The 25,583-nt window shown below is 42.9% G+C and overlaps 1 pseudogene; it reads right to left on the bottom strand.

Annotated features, from left to right (window-relative positions):
* Window positions 1-6,866: 6,866 nt before the first annotated feature.
* Window positions 6,867-25,583, bottom strand: part of LOC129818441 (voltage-dependent T-type calcium channel subunit alpha-1G-like) — a 31,105-nt pseudogene continuing 12,388 nt past the window's right edge.

Raw genomic sequence — 25,583 nt, forward strand, 5'->3', positions numbered from 1 at the left:
ATCCATAGAATCTAACCACTTCTGGGATAATTGGAAAACACTAAGCAAACAACAACAGTGGATAAACCACTTCTCCAATCTTTTTGGCCCTATAACAAAAAACCTGCAAAAATATATTTATGGTCAATAAAAACATCTTAGAGGCAGCAATTAAAGACTACCTGAACCCACTGGATTTGCCAATTACATTGAATGAAGTAGAGGACAAAATACAAACCCTTCAACAAAAAAGGCATGTGGTGTTGATGGTGTCCTAAATTAAATTATAAAATATACAGACCACAAATTACAATAGGCTATACTTTAACATCATCCTCAGCTCTGGCATCTTCCCCAAAACTTGGAACCAATGACTGATCACTCCAATCCACAAAAGCGGAGAGACAAATTTGACTCCAATAACTACCGTGGGATATGCATCAACAGCAACCTTTGGACAATCCTCTGCAGTATCATTAACAGCAGATTGTACATTTCCTCAGTGAAAACAATTGTCTTTTAACCAAATTACCATACGACAGACCACGTATTTACCCTGCACAAACAAACAAAAGCAAAGTCTTCTCATGCTTTGTTGATAAAAAACTAAATTTGGCATGAGGGTCTCCTATATAAATTGAAGGAGGGCGGTGTTGGGAGGAAAACATACAACATTATAAAATGTATGTACACACACAACAGGTGTGTAGTTAGAGACAGGGATGCAGCTTGACCTCCACCCTCTTCAACATGTATATCAATTAATTGGCGAGGGCACGAGAGCAGTCTACAGCACCCAGCCTCACCCTACTAGAATCTGAAGTCAAATGTTTACTGTTTGCAGATGATCTGGTGCTTCTGTCCCCAACCAAGGATGGCCTACAGCAGCACCTAGATCTTCTGCACAGATTCTGTCAGACTTGGGCCCTGACTGTAAATCTCAGTAAGACAAATATCATGGCATTACAAATAAGGTCAAGTTGCCAATAAATACAAATTACAACTAGACACTGTTGCTGTAGACCACACAAAAAACAATACCTGCCTAGGCCTAAACATCAGCACCACAGGTAACTTCCACAAAGCTGTGAATGATCTGAGAGACAAGGTAAGAAGGGCCTGCTATACCATCAAAAGGAGCCTCAAATTTGACATCCCGATTGGGATCTGGCTAACAATAATTGAATCAGTTTTAGAACACATTGCCCTTCATGGTTGTGAGGTCTGGGGTCCACTCACCAACCAAGAACTCACAAAGTGGGACAGACATCAAATTGAGACTGCACGCAGAATTATGCAAAATTATCCTCTGTGTACAACGTAAACCACCAAATAATGCATGCGGAGCAGAAATAGGATCATTCTCGCTAATTATCAAAATCCAGAAAGGAGCCATTAAATACCATGACCACCTAAAGGAAAGCAAAGACAAAACCTCCCATAACAAAACCATCACCTAAAGAGAGGTGAACCTGGAGAAAAGTACCCTCAGCCAGCTGGTATAGGGACTGACCCCACAGAGGCAGACACCACAGAATCCCAGGACAGCAACACAATTAGACCCAACCAAATCATGAGAAAACAAAAATAAAATTATTTGAAACATTGGAAAGAATCAACAAAAAAACTGAGCAAACAGGAATGTTATTTGGCCCTAAACAGAGAGTACACAGTGGCAGAATACCTGACCACTATGACTGACCCAAAACTAAGGAAAAGGTTGACTATGTACACATTCAGTGAGCATAGCCTTGCTATTGAGAGAGATCGCCGTCAGCATAGCCTTGCTATTGAGAGAGATCGCCGTCAGCATAGCCTTGCTATTGAGAGAGATCACCGTCAGCATAGCCTTGCTATTGAGAGAGATCACCGTCAGCATAGCCTGTATTCAAGAGAAGAATGAGGTGGAAACCAGGATGCAATTTTCTAACTTCCTGTCAAATGTGTGACCATATTAGAGACATATATTTCCCTCAGATTACACAGACCCACAAAGAATTTGTAAACAAATCCAATCTTGATAAACTCCCATATCTATTGGATGAAATACCACAGTGTGCCACCACAGCAGCAAGATTTGTGTGACATGTTGCCACAAAAAAAGGGCAACTGGTGGAGCACAAACATAATTGTAAATCAAATCTATATTTATCTGTTTATTTATTTCCCTTTGATACTTTTTGCAAAATTTTACAACAGTGTACATAGCCAATAATATAACATTTGAAATATCTATATTATTTAAAAACTTTTGTGAGTGTAATGTTTACTGTTAATTTATAATTGTTTATTTCCCTTGTTCATTTCTCTTCTTGTTTATTGTCTATTCTACTTGCTTTGGCAATGGAAACATGTTACTCATGCTAATAAATCCCCTTGAAATGAAATTGAGAGACCGAGGGAGAAACCGAGGGAGACAGAGAGAGACCGAGGGAGACAGAGAGAGACCGAGGGAGAGAGAGACCGAGGGAGAGAGAGAGAGACCGAGGGAGAAACCGAGGGAGACAGAGAGAGACCGAGGGAGAAACCGAGGGAGACAGAGAGAGACCGAGGGAGAGAGAGACCGAGGGAGAGAGAGAGAGAGAGACCGAGGGAGAGAGAGACCGAGGGAGAGAGAGAGAGAGAGACCGAGGGAGAGAGAGACCGAGGGAGAGAGAGAGAGAGACCGAGGGAGAAACCGAGGGAGACAGAGAGAGACCGAGGGAGAGAGAGACCGAGGGAGAGAGAGAGAGAGAGACCGAGGGAGAGAGAGAGCAATTGAGGGAGAGAGAGAGAGACAGAGGAAGACAGAGAGAGACTGAGGAAGACAGAGAGACTGAGGAAGACATTGAGAGACCGAGGAAGACATTGAAAGACTGAGGGAGAGAGAGAGAGAGACCGAGGGAGAGAGAATGTGATCACTAACTGGGACACTTCCCTCCACCATTCAATCAATCACAAGAACCTTTGCCTCTCTCCATGTGAATTCCAGTGGTTTAGGAGAAGAAAGTAAAATGCTTAGCCATGCAGGGTTATCAGATATGAGTTGTCTCCCAGGACTTTGATGCAGCAGCAGGTCTGGAGACATACACCACAGGCCTGGAGCTGGAGGACTCAGAGATGGGCCTGCCTGGGTGGATCACACAATGCCAAGGTTACCACATGACTACAAATGTACAGTGGCACAAAACTGGAAGTGATGTGAGTGTTTCTTTCTTTCAGGGAGAATACAGATGTGAGACTGAGCTCATCTCTGCTGTCTAGGGAAAACATCTAGGAATGTGTGGCTGCGAAATACTCACCTCAGAGGTATACACTTTACTATGGAGTGGTCTCAAGGGTGTAGAACTGATGTGTGTGACACACAGACGATATCAAGATTTTTCAAGATGAAATAACCGATTCCCAGGGTCGTGTTGAATACATCTTTGTTGGATTGAGTGTTACTGTACGTGTTTTTGTGACAGCCTTGAAAATAAGATGATGCATCTCATGGGAGTTTGTCAATAAAAAACTTGAAACACTTTTGTAAAGTCTCCATGTTTGTTACGTTATCAGGTAAATATCATCACATTGACTTATCCCATTAAGTTGCTTACATTCAAAGTCCCCATCTTTTGCTAAAAATCCAAGCTCAGTTTAATGATTTCTTAGTATACAGTACCAGTCAAAAATGTGGACACACCTACTCATTCCGGGGTTTTTCTTTATTCATACTATTTTATACATTTTAGAATAATAGTAAAGACATGAAAACTATGAAATAACACATTTGGAATCATGTAGTAACCAAACAAGTGTTAAAACTTCTTATGGCTGCAGGGGCAGTATTGAGTAGCTTGGATGAAAGGTGCCCATTTCAAACGGCCTCGTACTCAATTCTTGTTCGTACAATATGCATATTATTAATACTATTGGATAGAAAACACTCTCAAGTTTCTAAAACCGTTTGAATTATATCTGTGAGTAAAACAGAACTCATTTTGCTGCAAACTTCCTGTCAGAAAATGAAAAATCTGAAATCGAGGCTCTGTTCCAGGGCCTCCCTATTAATCTGCTTGAAATCTATTAGTATACATGCACTTCATACGCCTTCCACTAGATGTCAATAGGCAGTGAGAGAAGAAATGGAGTGTATAGCTTGATCTGAGGTCAAAAGAGAGGTCTTGGAATGACATGACCCCAATTTCCTTTGTTCAGGAAGGCGCGGGTAGGACATCAGCATTGGCTTCTGAAAAGCTTTCGTTAAAGACGGCTACTATCTCCGGCTTTGATTTTATTTGATAAATGTGATAATATCATCGTAAAATATGTTTTTTCAATATAGTTTTATCAGATTATTGAAATTTTTTCGGGAGTTTTGGCGTGTTCCGTTCTCTGCGTTTGGTGACGATGGACAGCTTCGCACCACTTTTTTAGTTTTGGTTGCTAATTCGAGAGGGAAAAAGGACATTCTAAAACCAAACAACGATTGTTCTGGACAAAGGACCCCTTGTGCAAGAGTCTGATGGAAGCTCAACAAAAGTAGGACCCATTTATGATGTTATTTCGTATTTCTGTCGAAAATGTTTAGACGTATATTCCGCTCTTATTTTGGGCGCTGTCTTGCTATAACGTAAGCTGCATGCCGTACTAAAGTTATTTTTAGAATTCTAACACTGCGATTGCATTAAAACTAGTGTATCTATAATTTGCTGTACAACATGTATTTTTTAGTAAAGTTTATGATTAGTTATTTGGTCAGGATAGGTGAGTGTCAGAAATATATCCGGAGATTCTGGAAAATAGTTGTGAAAAATTATATATCTTTTGCTGTTTTTTTGCGATCGCTAAACTTTTGCTGCTGATAAATGGGGTTGTGTTTTTGGCTATTGTGGTAAGCTAATATAATGCTATATTGTGTTTTCGCTGTAAAACACTTAAAGAATCGGAAATATTGGCTGGATTCACAAGATGTTTGTCTTTCATTTGCTGTACACCATATTTTTCATAAATGTTTTATGATGAGTATTTGGGTATTTCAGTTAGGTCTCTGTAATTGTTCTAGCTGCTTCAGTGCTATTTGTGATTACAGCTGCAATGTAAAACTATGATTTAAACCTGAAATATGCACATTTTTCGAACAAAACATAGAATTATTGTATAACATGTTATAAGACTGTCATCTGATGAAGTTGTTTCTTGGTTAGTGACTAATTCTATCTCTATTTGGTCGGTTTTGTGCAAGCTACCTGTGCTGTGAAAGAAATGTCTGTGCTTTTTTGTATTTGGTGGTGAGCTAACATAAATATACGTGGTGTTTTCGCTGTAAAACATTTAAAAAATCGGACATGTTGGCTGGATTCACAAGATGTTTATCTTTCATTTGCTGTATTGGACTTGTTAATGTGTGAAAGTTAAATATTTCTAAAAACTATCTTTTGAATTTCGCGCCCTGCACTTGGACTGGCTGTTGTCATATTGAGCCAGACTTAGGGCTTGCAGCCCAAAGAAGTTAAACAAATCAAAATATATTTCATATTTGAGATTTTTCAAAGTAGCCACCCTTTGACTTGATGACAGCTTTGCACACTTTTGGCATTCTCTCAACCAGCTTCATGAGGTAGTCACCTGGAATGCATTTCAATTAGCACGTTTGCCTTGTTAAAAGCTAATTTGTGAAATTTCTTTCCTTCTTAATGCTTTTGAGCCAATCAGTTGTGTTGTGACAAGGTAGGGGTGGTATACAGAAGATAGCCCTATTTGGTAAAAGAACACGTCCATATTATGGCAAGAAAAGCTCAAATAAGCAAAGAGAAAAGACAGTCCATCTTTACTTTAAGACAAGAAGGTCAGTCAATGCAGAAGATTTCAAGTACTTTGAAAGTTTCTTCAAGTGCAGTCGCAAAAACCGTCAAGCGCTATGATGAAACTGGCTCTCATGAGGACCGCCACAGGAAAGGAAGACCCATAATTACCTCTGCTGCAGAGGAGAATTTCATTCGAGTTACCAGCCTCAGAAAAAGCATCCCAAAAAAATGCTTCACAGACTTCAAGTAACAGAAACAACTCAACATCAACTGTTCAGAGGAGACTGTGTGAATCAGGACTTCATGGTCGAATTTCTGCAAAGAAACCACTACTAAAGGACACCAATTATAAGAAGAGACTTGAGTAATGGACATTAGACCAGTGGAAATCTGTCATTTGGTCTGATGGGACCAATATAGAGATTTTTGGTTCCAACCGCCGTGTCTTTGTGAGACGCAAAGTAGGTGAACAGATGATCGCTGCATGTGTGGTTCCCAACGTGAAGCATGTAGGAGGAGGTGTGATGGTGTGGGGTGTTTTGCTGGTGACACAGTCTGTGATTTATTTAGAATTCAAGGACACTTAACCAGCATGGCTACCACAGCATTCTGCAGCAATACGCCATCCCATCTGGTTTGCGCTTAGTGGGACTATATTCATTTGTTTTTCAACAGGACAATGACCCAACACACTTCCAGGCTGTGTAATGGCTATTTGACCTCAAACTAATTTGAGGTGGTTTGGGATGAGTTGGACGGCAGAGTGAAGGAAAAGCAGCTAACAAGCGCTCAGCATATGTGGGAACACCATCAAGACTGTTGGAAAAGCATTCCTCATGAAGCTGGTTGAGAGAATGCTAAGAGTGTGCAAGGCTGTCATCAAGGCAAAGGGTGGCTACATAGAAGATTTGTTTAACACTTTTTGGTTACTACATGATTCCATATGTGTTCTTTCATAGTTTTGAGGTCTTCACTGTTATTCTACAATGCAGAAAATAGTAAAAAGAAAAGAAAAACCCTTGAATGAGTAGGTTTCTCCAAACTTTTGACTGTTACTGTATATACAGTGTCTTCGGAAAGTATTCAGACCCTTCACTTTTTACACATTTTGTTACGTTACAGCCTTATTCTAAAATAGATTAAATAAATATAAATCCTCAGCAATCTACACACAATACCGCATAATGACAAAGCAAGAACAGGTGTTTAGAGACATTTTTACAAATGTATTAAAAATAAAAACTGAAATATATTCAGACCCTTTGCTATGAGATTAGAAATTGAGCTCAGGTGCCTCCTGTTTCCATTGATCATCCTTGAGATGTTTCTACAACTTGATTGGAGTCCACCTGTGGTATTTTCAATTGATTGGACATGATTTGGAAAGGCTCACATGTGTCTATATAAGGGCCCACAGTTGACAGTGCATGTCGGAGAAAAAACCAAGCCATGAGGTTGAAGGAATTGTGCGTAGAGCTCCGGGACAGGATTGTGTCGAGGCACAGATCTGGGGAAGGGTACCAAAACATGTCTGCAGTGTTGAAGATCCCGAAGAACACAGTGGCCTCCATCATTCTTAAATGAAAGAAGCTTGGAACCACCAAGACTCTTCCTAGAGCTGGCCGCCCGGCCAAACTGTGCAATAGGGGGAGAAGGACCTTGGTCAGGGAGGTGACGAAGAACCCGATGGTCACTCTGACAGAGCTCTAGAGTTCCTCTGTAGAGATGGGAGAACCTTCTCGAAGGACAACCATCTCTGCAGCACTCCACTGATCGGGTTGTTATGTTAGAGTGGGCAGACGGATCCCACTCTTCAGTAAAAGAGCCCGCCTGGAGTTTACCAAATGGCACCTAAAGTCTCTCAGACCATGAGAAACAAGATTCTCTTGTCTGATGAAACCAAGATGAACTCGTTGATCTGAATGCCAAGTGTTATGTCTGGAGGAAACCTGTCACCATTCCTACGGTGAAGCAGTATCATGCTGTGGGGAGGTTTTTCAGCGGCAGGGACTGGGAGACTAGTCAGGAACGATGCAAAGATGAACGGAGCAAAGTACAGAGAGGTCCTTGATGAAAATCTTCTCCAGAGCACTCAGGACCTCAGACTGGGGGCTAAGGTTAACCTTCCAACAGGAGAACGACCCTAAGAGCCCGATCGACATCTCTGTAGAGACCTGAAAATAGCTGTGCAGCAACGCTCCCCATCCAACCTGACAGAGCTTGAGAGGATCTGCAAAGAAGAATGGGAGAAACTCCCCAAATACAGGTGTGCCAAGCTTGTAGCGTCATATCCAAGACTCGAGGCTGTAATCACTGTCAAAGGTTCTTTAACAAAGTACTGAGTAAAGGGTTTGAATATTTATGTGAATGTAATATAATTTTTTTATATATTTTTTTTAATTTGCAAAAAAAAATATATATCTCTGAAAACCTGTTTTTGCTGTGTAGATTGATGAGGGGGAAAAACAGTTTAATACATTTTAGAATAAGGTTGTAAAGTAACAAAATGTGGAAAAAGTCAAGGGATCTGAATACTCTCCGAATGCACTGTACATATATGTATATATATTCCTTCAAATACATGATTTTTAGCACATAATTCACTTTCTTTCAGCAAATTAAGAAAGCTACAAAATATCTCTATGGTGAAAAAATTTAACAAATCGGACCAAACCAACAATTATTTCGAACCTTGAAACAAATAGGGAGGAAAAGGTTAACCCATCACAAAAAGTACACCAAAATCAAAATAAAATGAAATAAAACAATTCTACATCTGTACAAACACTATGGCCCAATAATTTAAGAAAAACAGTCTCAAAAACGTTCATATTGCTTTGTACCTCCACTGTGTCCCGTGTGAGGGTGAAGTCCCACTAACACCGAGCAGTACCTATAGCGGCCACAGGGGTTGCTATACAAAGTCCTTGGTGCTGACATCACTCCAGAGGTCATGGGGTCAACCGGCAGCCAATGGCTTGCAGGCATGGTGGAAGAGAATCAGTCATGTTGTTTCTCTGTTTATGCTGTGTTATTGTTGCGTTCTTGTTGTTTTGGAAAGACAAGGAATGGTCAAACTACGACTGTACCGCACTGATCCTCAAACAAAAAACAAGGTTGATTTGACCGCTTTGTTGTAGTTTTACCATATTGACTCTCTACGGCATTATTACTAGGACTACCATCATGACGGATACCAAGTGCATGGTGTGTTTGGATGTGTGGCTGTTTGCCTATGTGCACGTGTCTATAGTTCCTTTGTGTGTGTGTGTACATAAGTGTTTGTGTGTACATCAGTGTGTGTGTCAGTGTTCAGCGCTCAGAGCTTGTTTTCTCGAAGGAGAAGCTCGGCAGAGTCAACAGCTTGGCCTCCCTCCTGGCACAGTCCAAGCCCCAGGCCCTCCCCTATCCCCAGGTCAAAGGAGTCCTTGGAGTCACTGGAGGGCGCCCGTCTCCTTAGACAGGAGGTATCCTGGCCATGTAAGGGAGGGGGCATCCCCAGGCCCCCCACCCCCCCCGGGGCAGGGTGGAGGCCGGACTGGAGCTCCAGTCCATCAGGGGGGTCTACGGAGATACACGGGGGGCTCATTTTTTTCTTACGTCGGGGAGAGGGCAGGGTGTGTGTGGTGGTCTGGGAATGGATCTGGAGGCTGTCTGCTCGGGAGACGAACCCCGAGGATGCGGTGCTGCGCTGGGGGCTTGATTCTACAGACGAACACACCTCCACTGAGTGGCGACGAGGATCGTCCAACCAGGACAGGGGGTGTGACCGGGGCACAAGGACGCTCCGCCCCTGGGTGTCAGCACTGTGGAACCTCTTCAACTGCCGCCCACCACGACCAACCCAGTAACCTTTGTAACTGCCCTCGAGACCGCCGTCCTCTGACCCCAGTCCAACCCCGATGACATCGTCAATCCCCGCCAGACCCACCCTGGTGATGAGCGACACTTCCTGATCAGCCGAGGCCTCTTCCTGTCTCCAGGGGCGAGTGGGGGGAAGGGGAGGAGGGGGTAAGGAGTGGGAGGAGGGGTGCTGGGTGTGGACACTGCTGGGGCGCCACGGTTGAGGGGATGCAACTGGGGTGGCAGGGACCAACTGGAGAGCAGGCTGCTGATGAAGATGGGAGGGCGAGGAAGAGGAGGAGGACAGGGCTAGGGAAGCTACATGGAGGATTACCTCCTCACCCTCCCCTCCATCAGAACACAGGACCTCCTGGGAGTCATTAGATATTGCCACCTGGCAGAGGAAGTGGGGAGGGGGAGGGGGAGGGGGAAAGGGAGGCAGGAAGTAAGTGAGAGTTTGATAGAAGGGGAGAAAGGTGGAAGATGACAGGGAAAGATGGACAGGGAGTGGGGTGAGGCAGCGAGGAAGTGAGAGTGAGAGACGGGATGAGGGTATAGGGGGACATAAGGGGGGTGAGAGGGGGGAGACAGGTTAGTGTGGGGTGACTGAGTGAGGATGGCCAATAGCCGTGAAGGTCAAAGTTAACTATTAGACCAGCATGATCCCAATACCAACAATGCCTCATTGGGATACAGAGGTATTGTTGCAATTACAATACATTGAACTTATAGGTCAACTATTAAGTGTATTGCTGTATGTTTATTGCACGAGAAAACTATTTCAGATTCAGATATGTGTCAGTAGTATCTGTATCATAAAGAGATTGAGTGACAGCACGTGTTTTACAGTAGCAGCAGTTGTAGGGTACAGTTTGTCTCAGCTAGGGCACTGGGTAAAACCATGGTTGCCCAATGTCATAGGCCCAATCCCAAATCGACCCCTAGACCATACACTAGCTAATGTTTTCTTCAGTGGATGTTCGCGGGGCCGGAACATAATTACAAATACATTTGTAGACTGAAAATTGACCACAAGAAGCCCAAACAGATACAATGTTTGATTAAAACATAATCATTTCAAACCTTGCTTACATTTGTATATGATCACATATCTCTATTATGCGTGGAAGTACTTGGGAACGGACTTCTTAAAGTCAAATCACTTGGAGCTGATTTCCTGGTGTTTAAAAATAAAATGTATATCCAACAATAAACAAATATTTAAAAAAGAAGTCGCATTATTATAAATATCATTTTTTTCTTAGAAAACATGGGTGGAAAAATAAGACCACCCACGGGCCAAATTCGTCCCAAAGGGGGCTGCCAGTTGGGACACCCTGCTCTAAGGTTGTAGGGTTTAGTGTTCCGTACCCCTCTGTTAGCCCAGTCAGCTAACACCCAACGACTAAAATCTATTGAAACTTTAGAGGGCAGCCCTTCAGCTTTGTCTCCTCAGAGAGGTCAGAGGTCAGAGGGTACTACAGGAGAGGAAAGGTTAGTAGAACACAATGACACACTACACAAGTCTCATTTAGCTCTCTTTCCTTATCTTCTGCAGTATCTTGGTTGCTCTGTGACAAAATATGCACAGAGAAAAGAAAAAGGAAACTATTTGAGAGTTTTGGGACAAACGGGACATGACTGTTTACAGAATATTAGCGACTGTTATTTGTGAGTCTTGACAGAATGCATAGCTGTGACAACAGTGACATCAAGTGGACTAATATATTATTGCCAAGCCACAGCCACAATATAGCCACTCCACCTACATGTAGAATTAATACCTATGTGTGATTATGGAACATTTCCTGTCATACTGGGTAACACAAAAAAAACTTTAAAATTATAACATTTTGTCAATAGTAACTTCTTCATAAACATAATCATATTCATACAATCACAACCTTGCGCATAAAGGACAACAAGTGCTCCAAAACAGTAATATAAAATATGCGGCCAAATATTGTTATTGACAGAACTGACAGTCCTGATTTAAACCCTGAGTCATAACAATGTCATAGTCTCAATATTGTGATACGTAGGCCAACGTCTACCATTCATAGGCAAACTGACTGCATTTCAAACAAAAATACAGTACATTCCATCAATCAACAACTGCGTGATAAAGATATCAGTAGGTAGATCATATGACCTTATAGGGGTTCATAAACATTATAGTCCCCTATGTCCATGAGATTTAACACTGTCTAGCCATTTCAAAACTATGTTCAACACTACCTGCCACCGGTGAGATTCATTGTGTGAGGCAGATGATTAGAAGACAGACAGACAGACAGACAGACAGACAGACAGACAGAACATTAATGGTGGGAGGAAGCAGGGGAGGAGGAGAGGTCAGAGGAAAGGGGTGTGTGTTTGTGTGGTGGGTTGTATAGGGAATATGGATGCTCAGTATATCAGTGATAGCAGGTCAGGAGTTAATGAAATGTGCTGTTTTTCAGCAGTAGTTCTGCATCTGACGGTTACTAAACTACACTCTGTTAGTAACAGATACAGGACAGATGCAGGACAGGACGGACAGAGAGATGGACAGAAGATCGAGAGCATTTTGAGGGAGGAGGGATGGAGACGATAGTTACACAGAGAACAGAGAGGAAGAAGGGAGTCAGAGGGAGGAGAGAAGATGGACAGCATTAAGAGCACAATGAGAGCTAGCAGAACAGAGAGGAAGGACAGGAAGAACATAGGAAGGACAGGAAGAACAGAGAGGAAGTACAGGAAGAACAGAGGAAGAACAGGAAGAACAAAGAGGAAGGACAGGAAGAACAGAGAGGAAGGACAGGAAGAACAGAGAGGAAGGACAGGAAGAAGAGAGAGGAAGGACAGGAAGAACAGAGAGGAAGGACAGGAAGAACAGAGAGGAAGGACAGGAAGAACAGAGAGGAAGTACAGGAAGAACAAAGAGGAAGTACAGGAAGAACAGAGAGGAAGTACAGGAAGAACAGAGAAGGACAGGAAGAACAGAGAGGAAGGACAGGAAGAACAAAGAGGAAGGACAGGATGAACAAAGAGGAAGTACAGGAAGAACAGAGAGGAAGTACAGGAAGAACATAGAAGGACAGGAAGAAGAGAGAGGAAGGACAGGAAGAACAGAGAGGAAGGACAGGAAGAACAAAGAGGAAGTACAGGAAGAACAAAGAGGAAGGACAGGAAGAACAAAGAGGAAGGACAGGAAGAACAAAGAGGAAGTACAGGAAGAACAGAGAGGAAGGCCAGGAAGAAGAGAGAGGAAGGCCAGGAAGAACAGAGAGGAAGGACAGGAAGAACAGAGAGGAAGGACGGGAAGAACAAAGAGGAAGAACAGGAAGAACAGAGAGGAAGGACAGGAAGAACAGAGAGGAAGGACAGGAAGAACAGAGAGGAAGAACAGGAAGAACAGAGAGGAAGGACAGGAAGAACAGAGAGGAAGGACAGGAAGAACAGAGAGGAAGGACAGGAAGAACAGAGAGGAAGGACAGGAAGAACAGAGAGGAAGGACGGGAAGAACAAAGAGGAAGAACAGGAAGAACAGAGGAAGGACAGGAAGAACAGAGAGGAAGGACAGGAAGAACAGAGAGGAAGGACAGGAAGAACAGAGAGGAAGGACAGGAAGAACAGAGAGGAAGGACAGGAAGAACAGAGAGGAAGGACAGGAAGAACAGAGAGGAAGGACAGGAAGAACAGAGAGGAAGGACAGGAAGAACAGAGAGGAAGGACAGGAAGAACAGAGAGGAAAGACAGGAAGAACAGAGAGGAAGGACAGGAAGAACAGAGAGGAAGGACAGGAAGAACAGAGAGGAAAGACAGGACAGTTTAGGAAGAACGTAACATCATAGTAGAAAAATGAGAGGAACAACACAATGAAGTCATTTCTGGTAGAACACATTTGTTACCTCCGGTGTGTGTGTGGCTGTGTGTTTGTGTGGCTGTGTGTTTGTGTGGCTGTGTGTGTGGCTGTGTGTTTGTGTGGCTGTGTGTTTGTGTGGCTGTGGGTTTGTGTGTTTGTGTGGCTGTGTGTGGCTGTGTGTGGCTGTGTGTTTGTGTGGCTGTGTGTGTGTGTGTGTGTGGCTCACCTGTCTGCGGAGCGTGCGGCTGAGAGTGTGTATACTCTGGGAGTGTGAAAGGCTGTGAGGACTGCTGGGTCTGTCGTCTGGTTGGGTCCGTAGCGAGGTACATGAGCCTGAGGAAACACAAACAACACAGATAGTTCTTTACACACAAAAAGAAAAAGTCTTTTTCAAAACAGTATGTGTGGGTAAGGTTGGCTCCAGGGCCTACTGTTGTGGAAATTACTTTTGGTTTTCCTGAACACTTATATTGAGGGGAAAGCATGCTGAGTAGAGTGAGTGAGTGTGTATGTGTGAGTGAGTGAGTGAGTGCATGCAACAAGGTCTCACGGTCTGACTGATGTCCAACGTTTGTCTGTGGGGGGGGTAAAGTTTAGGGTAAAGGGTAAAGTTTAGGCAGTTATTCAGAATGATTAAGGTAAGGGTTAAAGTTTGGGATAGGGTCAAATGAAAGAGTGGCACTGGGATTGAACGCGGGGATTGGGACACTCGACGGGAGCTCTTAAAATACTCCCATCTACCATCCCCATTCGCCCTGACAAACCACAACCCTACCTGATGGTGAGAGCACTCGCCGTTGCCCCTCCTGGCCAGTTTTGATGTCTTCTCCCGAAAGTCCTGGGACCTGGACGGCCATCGAATATCGTCTTGGATGTCGAGTGACCTGTCTGGTGTGTGCGTGCCTGTGTGTGTGTGTGAACAGTGTCAGCGTGTAGAGGGAGCGTCAGCGTGTAGAGGGAGTGTCAGCGTGTACAGGGAGTGTCAGCGTGTAGAGGGAGTGTCAGCGTGTACAGGGAGTGTCTGTACTGTACCTGACAGGGCCTTGTTGATGGTCTCTATGTGCTGTGGTCCTGTAGTCTGTGTCTGTGAGGCTAAACCAGGGGCCAGGCCGGCTCCTGGGGATCCGAAGGGCTCCAGAGGCAGGAACATATAGCTGTCATTGGGTAGGGAGTGGGTGCGGCCCACCGTTGACTTCCGTACGCTTAGCAGGTTGTCCTCCAATGGCTCCCCGGGATCGAGTATCTCCATCTGGGGGACAGAGAGAGATTCAGCCTCTTCTCTGGAGTTTCCTGGAGGTCTGACCACTTTTTTACAGAGACCTCACACACTCACTCACACACTCTCACACACTCTCTCCCCTCACTCACAACCACACACATGAAATAAGTAATTGCTGACACACAGAATGACAGACAGCATCATTGCACTAGTGGCAGAGGGGAGACTGGCACAGAACTGGCACTGGACTCAGAGTTACTGAAACTAACTGAAACCATATTGTTTATGTCTTTATTGTGGTAAAACAAATAAATAAAGCATTGGTATGCTTTTTCTGCTGAGATCATTTATCATTTATGCCACAGGTTTAGAAGTGTATTAAATCACTGGGTTCTGAGGACCAGAAAATGCCAGCTAGACCAGTAGCCTACTATGTCATTGACCAGCAGACAACATAGTTACCAACAGCTACTAACTATAGAGATAGGAGTGGCACTACATTCACTTGTCACATTGTTTATAACACAAAAGGAGAGATCCACAAGAGACAGAGAGAGAGAGGGAGAGAGAGAGAGAGAGAGAGAGAGAGAGAGACAGAGACAGAGAGAGAGAGAGAGAGAGAGAGAGAGAGAGAGAGAGAGACAGATAGACAGAGAGAGAGAGAGAGAGAGAGAGAGAGAGAGAGAGAGAGAGAGAGAGAGAGAGAGAGAGAGAGAGAGAGAGAGAGAGAGAGGAGAGAGACAAAGAGAGAGAGAGAGAGAGAGAGAGAAGAGAGAGAGAGAGAGAGACAGAGAGAGAGAGAGAGAGAGAGACAGAGAGAGAGACAGAGAGAGAGAGAGAGAGAGAGAGAGAGAGAGAGAGAGAGAGAGAGAGAGAGAGAGAGAGAGAGAGAGAGAGAGAGAGAGAGAGAGAGAGAGAGAGAGAGAGAGAGAGAGAGAGAGAGAGAGAGAGCACAGATACACAGCAAACCAGAAAAAAAGAGTGTTCAAAAAAATGACGAGGAGAAATAAAGGAAAACAGAGAGAGATCAAAGGAGAGAAAGAAGGAGAGAAAGGGTGATGAGGGCAGATGCGCCAGTCTACTGGACTGGAATGACAGACACCAGGCTGGAAAGATGGGATGAAAAAGAGAGAGAGAGCGAGGGAGATGGGCAGATGGTTAGAAAATTCCCAAGGTCTTCCAAACTCACGTGTCCTGCTCACGTCGCTCTGTACACAACCTGCATTCATGAACTTCTTTGGGAAAGGGGGCAGTATTGAGTAGCTTGGATGAATAAGGTTTCCCAGAGTAAACTGCTTGTTACCCAGGCCCAGAAGCTATGATATGCATATAATTAGTAGATTTGGATAGGAAACCCTCTAAAGTTTCCAAAAGTGTTAAGATAATGTATGTGAATATAACAGAACTCATATGGCAGGCGAAAACCTGAGACAAATCCAACCAGGAAGTGGGAAATCTGAGGTTTGTCGTTTCATTTAAGTGATTCCCTATCCAATATGGTGTGTCTATGGGGCCAGATTGCACTTCCCAAGGCTTCCAGGAGATGTCAAGTCTTTAGTTGTTTGAGGCTTCTATTGTGGAAGGGGGTCGAATAAGAGCTGTTTCAACAAGTGGACTGAGTTGTTTACTGCGCGGGTTCGCGTTCCTTCTTTTTCCTCTGTAATGAATACGCTATTGTCCGGTTGGAATATTATTGAAGATTTATTATAAAAAGACTCATTCAATCAAGGGTTGATTGTAAACATCGTTTGACATGTTTCTACTAACTGTAATGGAACTCTTTTGACTTTTCGTCTGGATTTTGCGCTCGCGCATTGTGCCTTTGGAATAGTGAACTAAACGCGCAAACAGAACTGAGGTATTTGGACATAAATATGGACCTAATCGAACAAAACTAACATTTCTTGTGGAAGTGGGAGTCCTGGGAGTGCATTCCGATTAAGATCAGCAAAGGTAAGTGAAGATTTATAATGCTATTTCTGACTTTTGTTGACGCCACAATTTGGCGGGTAACTGTATGGCTTGCTTTTGTGGCTGAACGCTGTGCTCTGATTATTGAATATTGTGCTTTTGCCATAAAGCTTTTTTAAAACTTCTTTCAGCTAGGGGGCAGACTTTTTATGTTTGGAATAATAACGTTCCCAAGGTAAACGGACTATTTCTCAGGTGCAGATGCTAGAATATGCATATCATTGACAGAATAGGATAGAAAACACTCTAAAGTTTCCAAAACAGTCAACATATTGTCTGTGAGTATAAGAGAACTGATTTCGCAGGCAAAAACCTGAGGAAATCCAACACGGAAGTGCCTTTTATTTCGAAAAATTGCTGTTCCGTTGCCTGCCCCTCCTCCATTTAAAGGGGTATCAACCAGATTCCTTTTCCAATGGTTTCCTCAGGCTGTGACCAGGCTTTAGACATAGTTTCAAGCTTTTATTTTGAAAAATGAGCGAGATTTTTCAAAACATGTCAGGTGTCCTTTGATTAGAAGACTCCCTTTGAGGGGTAGCTCGACATTTTCTTTCTCTGTAGTATTGAATTGGTTACCGTCCGGTTGAAATATTATCGATTATGTATGTTCAAAACAACCTGAGGATTGATTATAAAAAACCTTTGACATGTTTCTACGAACATTACGGATACTTTTTGGAATTTTTGTCTGCCCTCGTCTGCCCTTCAGGACCGGAACGAGCCTGTGGTTTTCTGAACATAACGCGCAAACCAGATGGCGGTTTTTGGTTATAAAACTAATCTTTATCGAACAAAAATAAAATTTATTATGTAACTGGGAGTCTCGTGAGTACAAACATCCGAAGATTATCAAAGGTAAGCGATTCATTTTATTGCTTTTCTGACTTTCGTGACCGAGCTAATTTAAGGCTAGCTGTTCTTAGTGTTTTGTCTAGTGATTGATAAACTCACAAACGCTTGGATTGCTTTCATATTGCATATTGCTTTTCAAAATCTGACACGATGGGTGCATTAACCTGTTGAGGATGGGGGCGCTGTTGTCACTATTTATGCTAATCGTGTAATTTTTGAAACGGCTTCCCACAAAATTCTTGATCGTACAATATGCATATTATTATTATTATTGGATAGAAAACAGTCTATAGTTTCTATAGGAGTTGAAATTTTGTCTCTAAGTGGAACAGAAGTCATTCTACAGCAATTTCCCTGACATGGAGTCAGATTTCAGAAATTTTGGCCCCTGATCTGGAGTCAGTTAAAAGGCCGCAGTTATTGCTATGAGTATACGGACACTGCTTACGCCTTCCCCTGGATGCCTTTACGTGATGACGATTTGAATGGGGTCGATTGCGCGTTCACAGGCACTACAAATTAAAAAACCCTGTAGCTAGGAACTCTTTTCTTGCTGCGTAATGCGCCTGGAGGACATCGACCCGCACTTGTTCCAAGCATTAGTGGAGGGAGTAATATTACTCTGGTCATGTTTCTACTCGTTATGGGAGTTAAAAACATCATAAGGTAGTTAATTTAAAGCGTTTTATAGCAATTTATATCCGTTTAGTGCGATTTTGGGACATTTATTTCTGAAACGCTGTGAATTGCTGGGCACGCTTCCAGTTCATCCCGAACGCAGTTGGCATTTCCACATGGCAAGAGGACAGCTTTCCACCAAAAGACGATTCGACCCAAGAAAGGATCCTTTGCCCAAGATACTGATGGAAGAACAGCTCAAAGTAGGACATTTTTATTATGATAAATCGTGTTTCTGTCGAAAAATGTTAGTGGCTTAGGACGCCATGTTTTTTGACGTAGCTTCGCTTGGCGCAAACTGTATTGAAAAGTAAGGATAATTTAACCTGTTGGGGATGGGGGCGCTGTTTAGACTATTTATGCTAATGTGGCTAATTTTTTAAACGGCTTCCCACAAAATCCTTGATCGTACAATATGCATATTATTATTATTATTGGATAGAAAACAGTCTATAGTTTCTATAGGAGTTGAAATTTTGTCTCTAAGTGGAACAGAGCCCATTCTACAGCAATTTCCCTGACATGGAGTCAGACTTGAGAAATGTTGGCCACTTTTCTGAAGTCAGTTAAAAGGGCACTGTCGTTGCTATGACTATACGGACACTTCTTACGTCTTCCCCTGGATGCCTTTACGTGATGACGATTCCAACGGGCTCGATTGCGCGTTCACAGGCCCTACAAATGAAAAAACTCTGAAGCTAGTCATTCTTTGGGAGCTGCGTAACGCGCGTGGAAGACACCGACCCTCTCCTGTTCCAAGCGTTAGTTTAGCCTGTTATATTTCTCCGGTCATCTTTTCACTCGTTATAGGAGTTACAAACATCATAAAGTAGTTAATTTAAAGCGTTTTATAGCAATTTATATCCGTTTAGTGCGATTTTGGGACATTTATTTTTGCAACGATGTGAAAAGTTGGGCATGCTTTTCAGTTCATCCCGAACTCAGTTGACATTTCCACATGGCAAGAGGACAGCTTTCCACCAAAAGACGATTTCTCCCAAGAAAGGATCCTTTGCCCAAGATACTGATGGAAGAACAGCTCAAGGTAGGACATTTTTATTATGATAAATCGTGTTTCTGTCGAAACATTTTAGTGGCTTAGGACGCCATGTTTTTTGACGTAGCTTCGCTTGGCGCAAACTGTATTGAAAAGTAAGGATAAATTAAAAAATGTAATAACGCAATTGTATTAAGAATTAAATTGTCTATCAATCCCTGTCCACCCTATATTTTTTAGTCACGTTTATGAGTATTTATGTATAAGAGTAGATCACTGTCTAAGTGGCGCAAGGACATTTTCTGACCAGCTGAGCTACATTTCACATTGTCTAACCATGATTTTGGTGGCTAAATATAAACATTTTCGATCAAACTGTATATGCATGTTGTAATGTGATGTTACAGGAGTGTCATCGGAAGAATTCTGAGAAGGTTAGTGAAAAAATTAATATCTTTTGGCGATGTTGACTTTTATCGCTCACTTTGGCTAGAATCAATGCTGGGCTGCTAATTGCTATGTGCTAAGCTAATAAACGATTTATTGTGTTTTCGCTGTAAGACACTTAGAAAATCTGAAATATTGTCTGTATTCACAGGATCTGTGTCTTTCGATTCGTGTATGCTGTGTATTTTTACGAAATGTTTGATGATTAGTAGTTAGGTAAACACGTTGCTCATTGTAATTATTCTAGTCCATTTGTGATGGTGGGTGCAATTGTAAACTATGCCATATACCTGAAATATGCACTTTTTTCTAACAAAACCTATCCCATACCATAAATATGTTATCAGACTGTCATCTAATGAGTTTTTTTGTTGGTTAGGGGCTATAAATATCTTAGTTTAGCCGAATTGGTGATGGCTACTGGTGTTGGTGGACAAATAAAAGATGGTGGATTATGCTAATGTGTTTTTAGGTAATAGATGTACATCTTTACATATTGTGTCTTCCCTGTAAAACATTTTAAAAATCGGAAATGTTGACTGGATTCATAAGATCTGTGTCTTTCATTAGCTGTATTGGACTTTAATGTGTGAAAGTTAAATATTTTAAAAAAATATTTTTTTTGAATTTCGCGGCACTGGTTTTTCAGTGGGGGGGGGGGGGTGTGCCGCTAGCGCCACGCTGATCCTAGACAGGTTAAAAAATGTAATTCCGCGATTGTATTAAGAATTAAATTGTCTATCAATCCCTGTCCACCCTATATTTTTTAGTCACGTTTATGAGTATTTATGTATAAGAGTAGATCACTGTCTAAGTGGCGCACGGACATTTTCTCACCAGCTGGGCTACATTTCACATTGTCTAACCATGATTTTGGTGGCTAAATATAAACATTTTCGATCAAACTCTATATGGATTGTGTAATAGGATGCTACAGGAGTGTCATCTGAAGAATTCTGAGAAGGTTAGTGAAAAAATTAATATATTTTGGCGATGTTGACTTTTATCGCTCACTTTGGCTAGAATCAATGCTGGGCTGCTATGTGCTATGTGCTATGCTAATATAACGATTTATTGTGTTTTCGCTGTAAGACACTTAGAAAATCTGAAATATTGTCTGTATTCACAGGATCTGTGTCTTTCGATTAGTGTATGCTGTGTATTTTTACGAAATGTTTGATGATTAGTAGTTAGGTAAACACGTTGCTCATTGTAGTTTTTCTAGTCCATTTGTGACGGTGGGTGCAATTGTAACCTATGCCATCTACCTGAAATATGCACTTTTTTCTAACAAAACCTATCCCATACCATAAATATGTTATCAGACTGTCATCTGATGAGTTTTTTTCTTGGTTAGGGGCTATAAATATCTTAGTTTAGCCGAATTGGTGATAGCTACTGGTGTTGGTGGACAAATAAAAGATGGTGGATTATGCTAATGTGTTTTTAGGTAATAGATGTACATCTTTACATATTGTGTCTTCCCTGTAAAACATTTTAAAAATCGGACATGTTGGCTGGATTCACAAGATCTGTGTCTTTCATTAGCTGTATTGGACTTTAATGTGTGAAAGTTAAATATTTAAAAAAATTATTTTTTTTGAATTTCGCGGCACTGTTTTTTCAGTGGGGGTGGGGGGGGAGTGCCGTTAGCGGCACCCTCATCCTAGACAGGTTAACAAGAAGTTAAGCTTTATTTTGATGTATTACACTTATATTTTCGTGAATGTTGAATATTGATATTTCTGCAGTTTGAATTTGGCTGCAATTTCACTAGATGTTGTCAAATCAATCCCGCTAACGAGACTCGAGTTTAGGGATCACTAAGAGGATAATAATGGACACAGGATGAGACAGGAACGTGTACAGACTTGAGGTAATAATGGACAGGATGAGACAGGAATGTATACAGACTCGATGTATTACAACGCTAGTTTAGCTCGGCTGATTCTAGAACACTGAGCCCCATATTGGGAGCGTTCAAACTCTCAGCGGGTTCTCTGTTAAAGGCTTACTGTTTCTGGCTTCCCTCCCTCCCTCCCTCACCCTTAACCGGGATAATTAATTGTAAAAATGCTTTCTGACAGGCCCACGAATGGGCCAGCCGTGCAGACGGAGCAGGGGTCCTAACTGGCAGAGGCTGATTAGGCGCCTGCGAACTTTTCAGAATCACACACCAAGTTAGAAGCAGGAAGGCTATTAATGCTGCAGCATTACATTTAAAAGCTTTTAGCAAACGCTGTTTGGCAATGCTAATGTGATTGGCTATAGCATTTTGTCCAGAATGACAAAAAAGAGGCCATTGGATGCATAATTCATCAGGGATACATCGCTTATTGATGGTGTATGTGTGTATGTGTGTGTGTATGTGTGTGTGTGTGTGTGTGTGTGTGTGTGTGTGTGTGTGTGTGTGTGTGTGTGTGTGTGTGTGTGTGTGTGTGTGTGTGTGTGTGTGTGTGTGTGTGTGTGTGTGTGTGTGTGTGTGTGTGTGTGTGTGTGTGTGTGTGTGTGTGTGTGTGACCAGCCAGCTTGGCAGCAGAATCAAATTATTATCATTAGTTTGTGCTAAATCCCTGGGTGGTTCGTTTTCAAAGCTCGAAGCCAAGAGAGGGAGAGAGAGTGTGTGTGTGTGTGTGTGTGTGTGTGTGTGTGTGTGTGTGTGTGTGTGTGTGTGTGTGTGTGTGTGTGTGTGTGTGTGTGTGTGTGTGTGTGTGTGTGTGTGTGTGTGCGTGTGTGTGTGTGTGCGTGTGTGCGTGTGTGTGTGCGTGTGTGCGTGTGTGTGTGCGGTACGTAGGTAGGTATACTACCATAACATTACCCAGTACAGCCAAGCTGAGAGAGGGATGTTGGAGGGTGAACACTTTCTAATAATATTATGGGCCAAGGAACCCACAGAGATTGGAGAGAAAGCAGGAGGGAGGGGGTGAGTTAGAGTTGAGGGGAGGGGAGGGGGTGAGTTAGAGTTGAGGGGAGGTGGTGTACCAGAGATTGAGGCTGAGAGAAAATTTGAGCATTGGTGTGTGGTTGAGGCGGGTGGGTGATTGTGTGAGGCGGGTGGGTGATTGTGTGAGGCGGGTGAGTGATTGTGTGAGGCGGGTGAGTGATTGTATGAGGCTGGTGGGTGATTGTATGAGGCGAGTGGGTGATTGTATGAGGCGGGTGGGTGATTGTGTGAGGCGGGTTCATTGACCTTCTTGTCACTGCAGTGCTTGCTCGGTAGTGGGGGCAGTGCATAGTAGTGACAGACTGACCCTGGCAGGTTGTCTATCAGACTCAACTCTCCCTCCATCAAACCCTGAATCAACAAGGAGACTGAGGCAAACATAGAGAGAGAAAGAGAGTGAGTGCGTGCGTGAGTGAGTGAGTGAGTGAGTGAGTGAGTGAGTGAGTGAGTGAGTGAGTGAGAGAGAGAGAGGGGCAGAGAGTGTGAGAGAGAGAGAGGCAGAGAGTGAGAGAGAAAGAGAGAGAGAAAGGCAGAGAGTGAGAGAGAGAGGGGCAGAGAGTGTGAGAGAGGGAGGGGCAGAGAGAGAGAGAGAAAGAGAGAGAGAGGCAGAGAGAGAGAGAGAGAGACAGGCAGAGAGAGAGAGAGATAAAGAGAGAGTGAGAGATAAAGGAGGGGAAAGAGGAAAGGAGAAAGAAATACAGACAGAAAGATGAACAGTGAAAATGGGAGCAGACGGAGGAGAGGAGTGATGGAAGACGATAGCTTCAAGAGGAGGTTAACCTGTTGAGGCTGGGGGCGCTGTTGTCACTATTTATGCTAATCGTGTAATTTTTGAAACGGCTTCCCACAAAATTCTTGATCGTACAATATGCATATTATTATTATTATTGGATAGAAAACAGTCTATAGTTTCTATAGGAGTTGAAATTTTGTCTCTAAGTGGAACATAACCCATTCTACAGCAATTTCCCTGACATGGAGTCAGATTTCAGAAATGTTGGCCCCTGATCTGGAGTCAGTTAAAAGGCCACAGTTACTGCTATGAGTATACGGACACTGCTTACGTCTTCCCCTGGATGCCTTTACGTGATGACGATTTGAATGGGGTCGATTGCGCGTTCACAGGCACTACAAATTAAAAAACCCTGAGGCTAGTCACTCTTTTGGAGCTGCGTCATGCGCCTGGAGGACACCGACCCGCACCTGTTCCAAGCATTAGTGGAGGGAGTAATATTACTCTGGTCATGTTTCTACTCGTTATAGGAGTTAAAAACATCATAAGGTAGTTAATTTAAAGCGTTTTATAGCAATTTATATCCGTTTAGTGCGATTTTGGGACATTTATTTCTGAAACGCTGTGAATTGCTGGGCACGCTTCCAGTTCATCCCGAACGCAGTTGGCATTTCCACATGGCAAGAGGACAGCTTTCCACCAAAAGACGATTAGACCCAAGAAAGGATCCTTTGCCCAAGATACTGATGGAAGAACAGCTCAAAGTAGGACATTTTTATTATGATAAATCGTGTTTCTGTCGAAAAATGTTAGTGGCTTAGGACGCCATGTTTTTTGACGTAGCTTCGCTTGGCGCAAACTGTATTGAAAAGTAAGGATAATTTAAAAAATGTAATTCCGCGATTGTATTAAGAATTAAATTGTCTATCAATCCCTGTCCACCCTATATTTTTTAGTCACGTTTATGAGTATTTATGTATAAGAGTAGATCACTGTCTAATATGGCGCACGGACATTTTCTCACCAGCTGGGCTACATTTCACATTGTCTAACCATGATTTTGGTGGCTAAATATGCACATTTTCGATCAAACTCTATATGGATTGTGTAATATGATGTTACAGGAGTGTCATCTGAAGAATTCTGAGAAGGTTAGTGAAAAAATTAATATATTTTGGCGATGTTGACGTTATCGCTCACTTTGGCTAGAATCAATGCTGGGCTGCTATGTGCTATGTGCTATGCTAATATAACGATTTATTGTGTTTTCGCTGTAAGACACTTAGAAAATCTGAAATATTGTCTGTATTCACAGGATCTGTGTCTTTCGATTAATGTATGCTTTGTATTTTTACGAAATGTTTGATGATTAGTAAGTAGGTAAACACGTTGCTCTATGTAGTTATTCTAGTCCATTTGTGACGGTGGGTGCAATTGTAACCTATGCCATCTACCTGAAATATGCACATTTTTCTCAACCTCAAGTCACTATAAAAATACCTTTTGGCTGAGATTAGCAGTCAAGTCAACAGCATGACGTTGTGTCTTTCCCATGGTACTACAGTGACCTATCTATGCCTGGCACTACTCTAGTGAGGCACACACAGACACACAGACACACAGACACACAACCAGTTGAACACAAACACACTACGAGCAGACAACCACAGAGACACAGAGAGGTGGACAGAGAAGTAAGGAAGACTCCTTCAGAAGCTCGACAGATATGGACAATAAAAACTGAACGCAGATGTTACTACAGCTCCTCGTTGGTGCTTCCTTTTTGTCCCTGAACAAGGGATGGGATGAATTCCAAACCCAACTAACACACACACACAAATAGGTGTAAATCCCACACACCTCCAGCGGTGGCTCCAGGACGAGCAGGGGATCAGAGCTGGTGTCTCTTGTAGTGATATCTGCTTGGGGAGAATCCACCATCACGCTGGCCCTCCTCTGGATCTCCCTCTCTGGAGACCTCCACGGGGACACACCAGGTCCGCCCACCTCCATGCCCAAGTCCAGAGGGCTTAGCTGGGGTGATCTCCCACTGCCTCCCCCTCCTCCATGCTGGAGCTCCAGCTGTAGTTCAGCCTCCAGCTCTGCCTCCTCCTTGGCCTCTTTGTTGCTCTCCTCCAGGTGTTTCATGAGAACGGCTATGACCACGTTGACCAGGACAAACTGGGCTGTCAACACAAAGGAGACGAAGTAGATGGGGGAGACCACCGTGTTGTAACAGGTGCCTGCATTCTCCTGTTGACAGTCTCGCAGGGTATCCTGGAGGAGACATACATATACCGATGAA

The sequence above is a fragment of the Salvelinus fontinalis genome, chromosome 1 (assembly GCF_029448725.1).
Source record: "Salvelinus fontinalis isolate EN_2023a chromosome 1, ASM2944872v1, whole genome shotgun sequence".
NCBI classification, from domain to species: Eukaryota; Metazoa; Chordata; class Actinopteri; order Salmoniformes; family Salmonidae; genus Salvelinus; species Salvelinus fontinalis.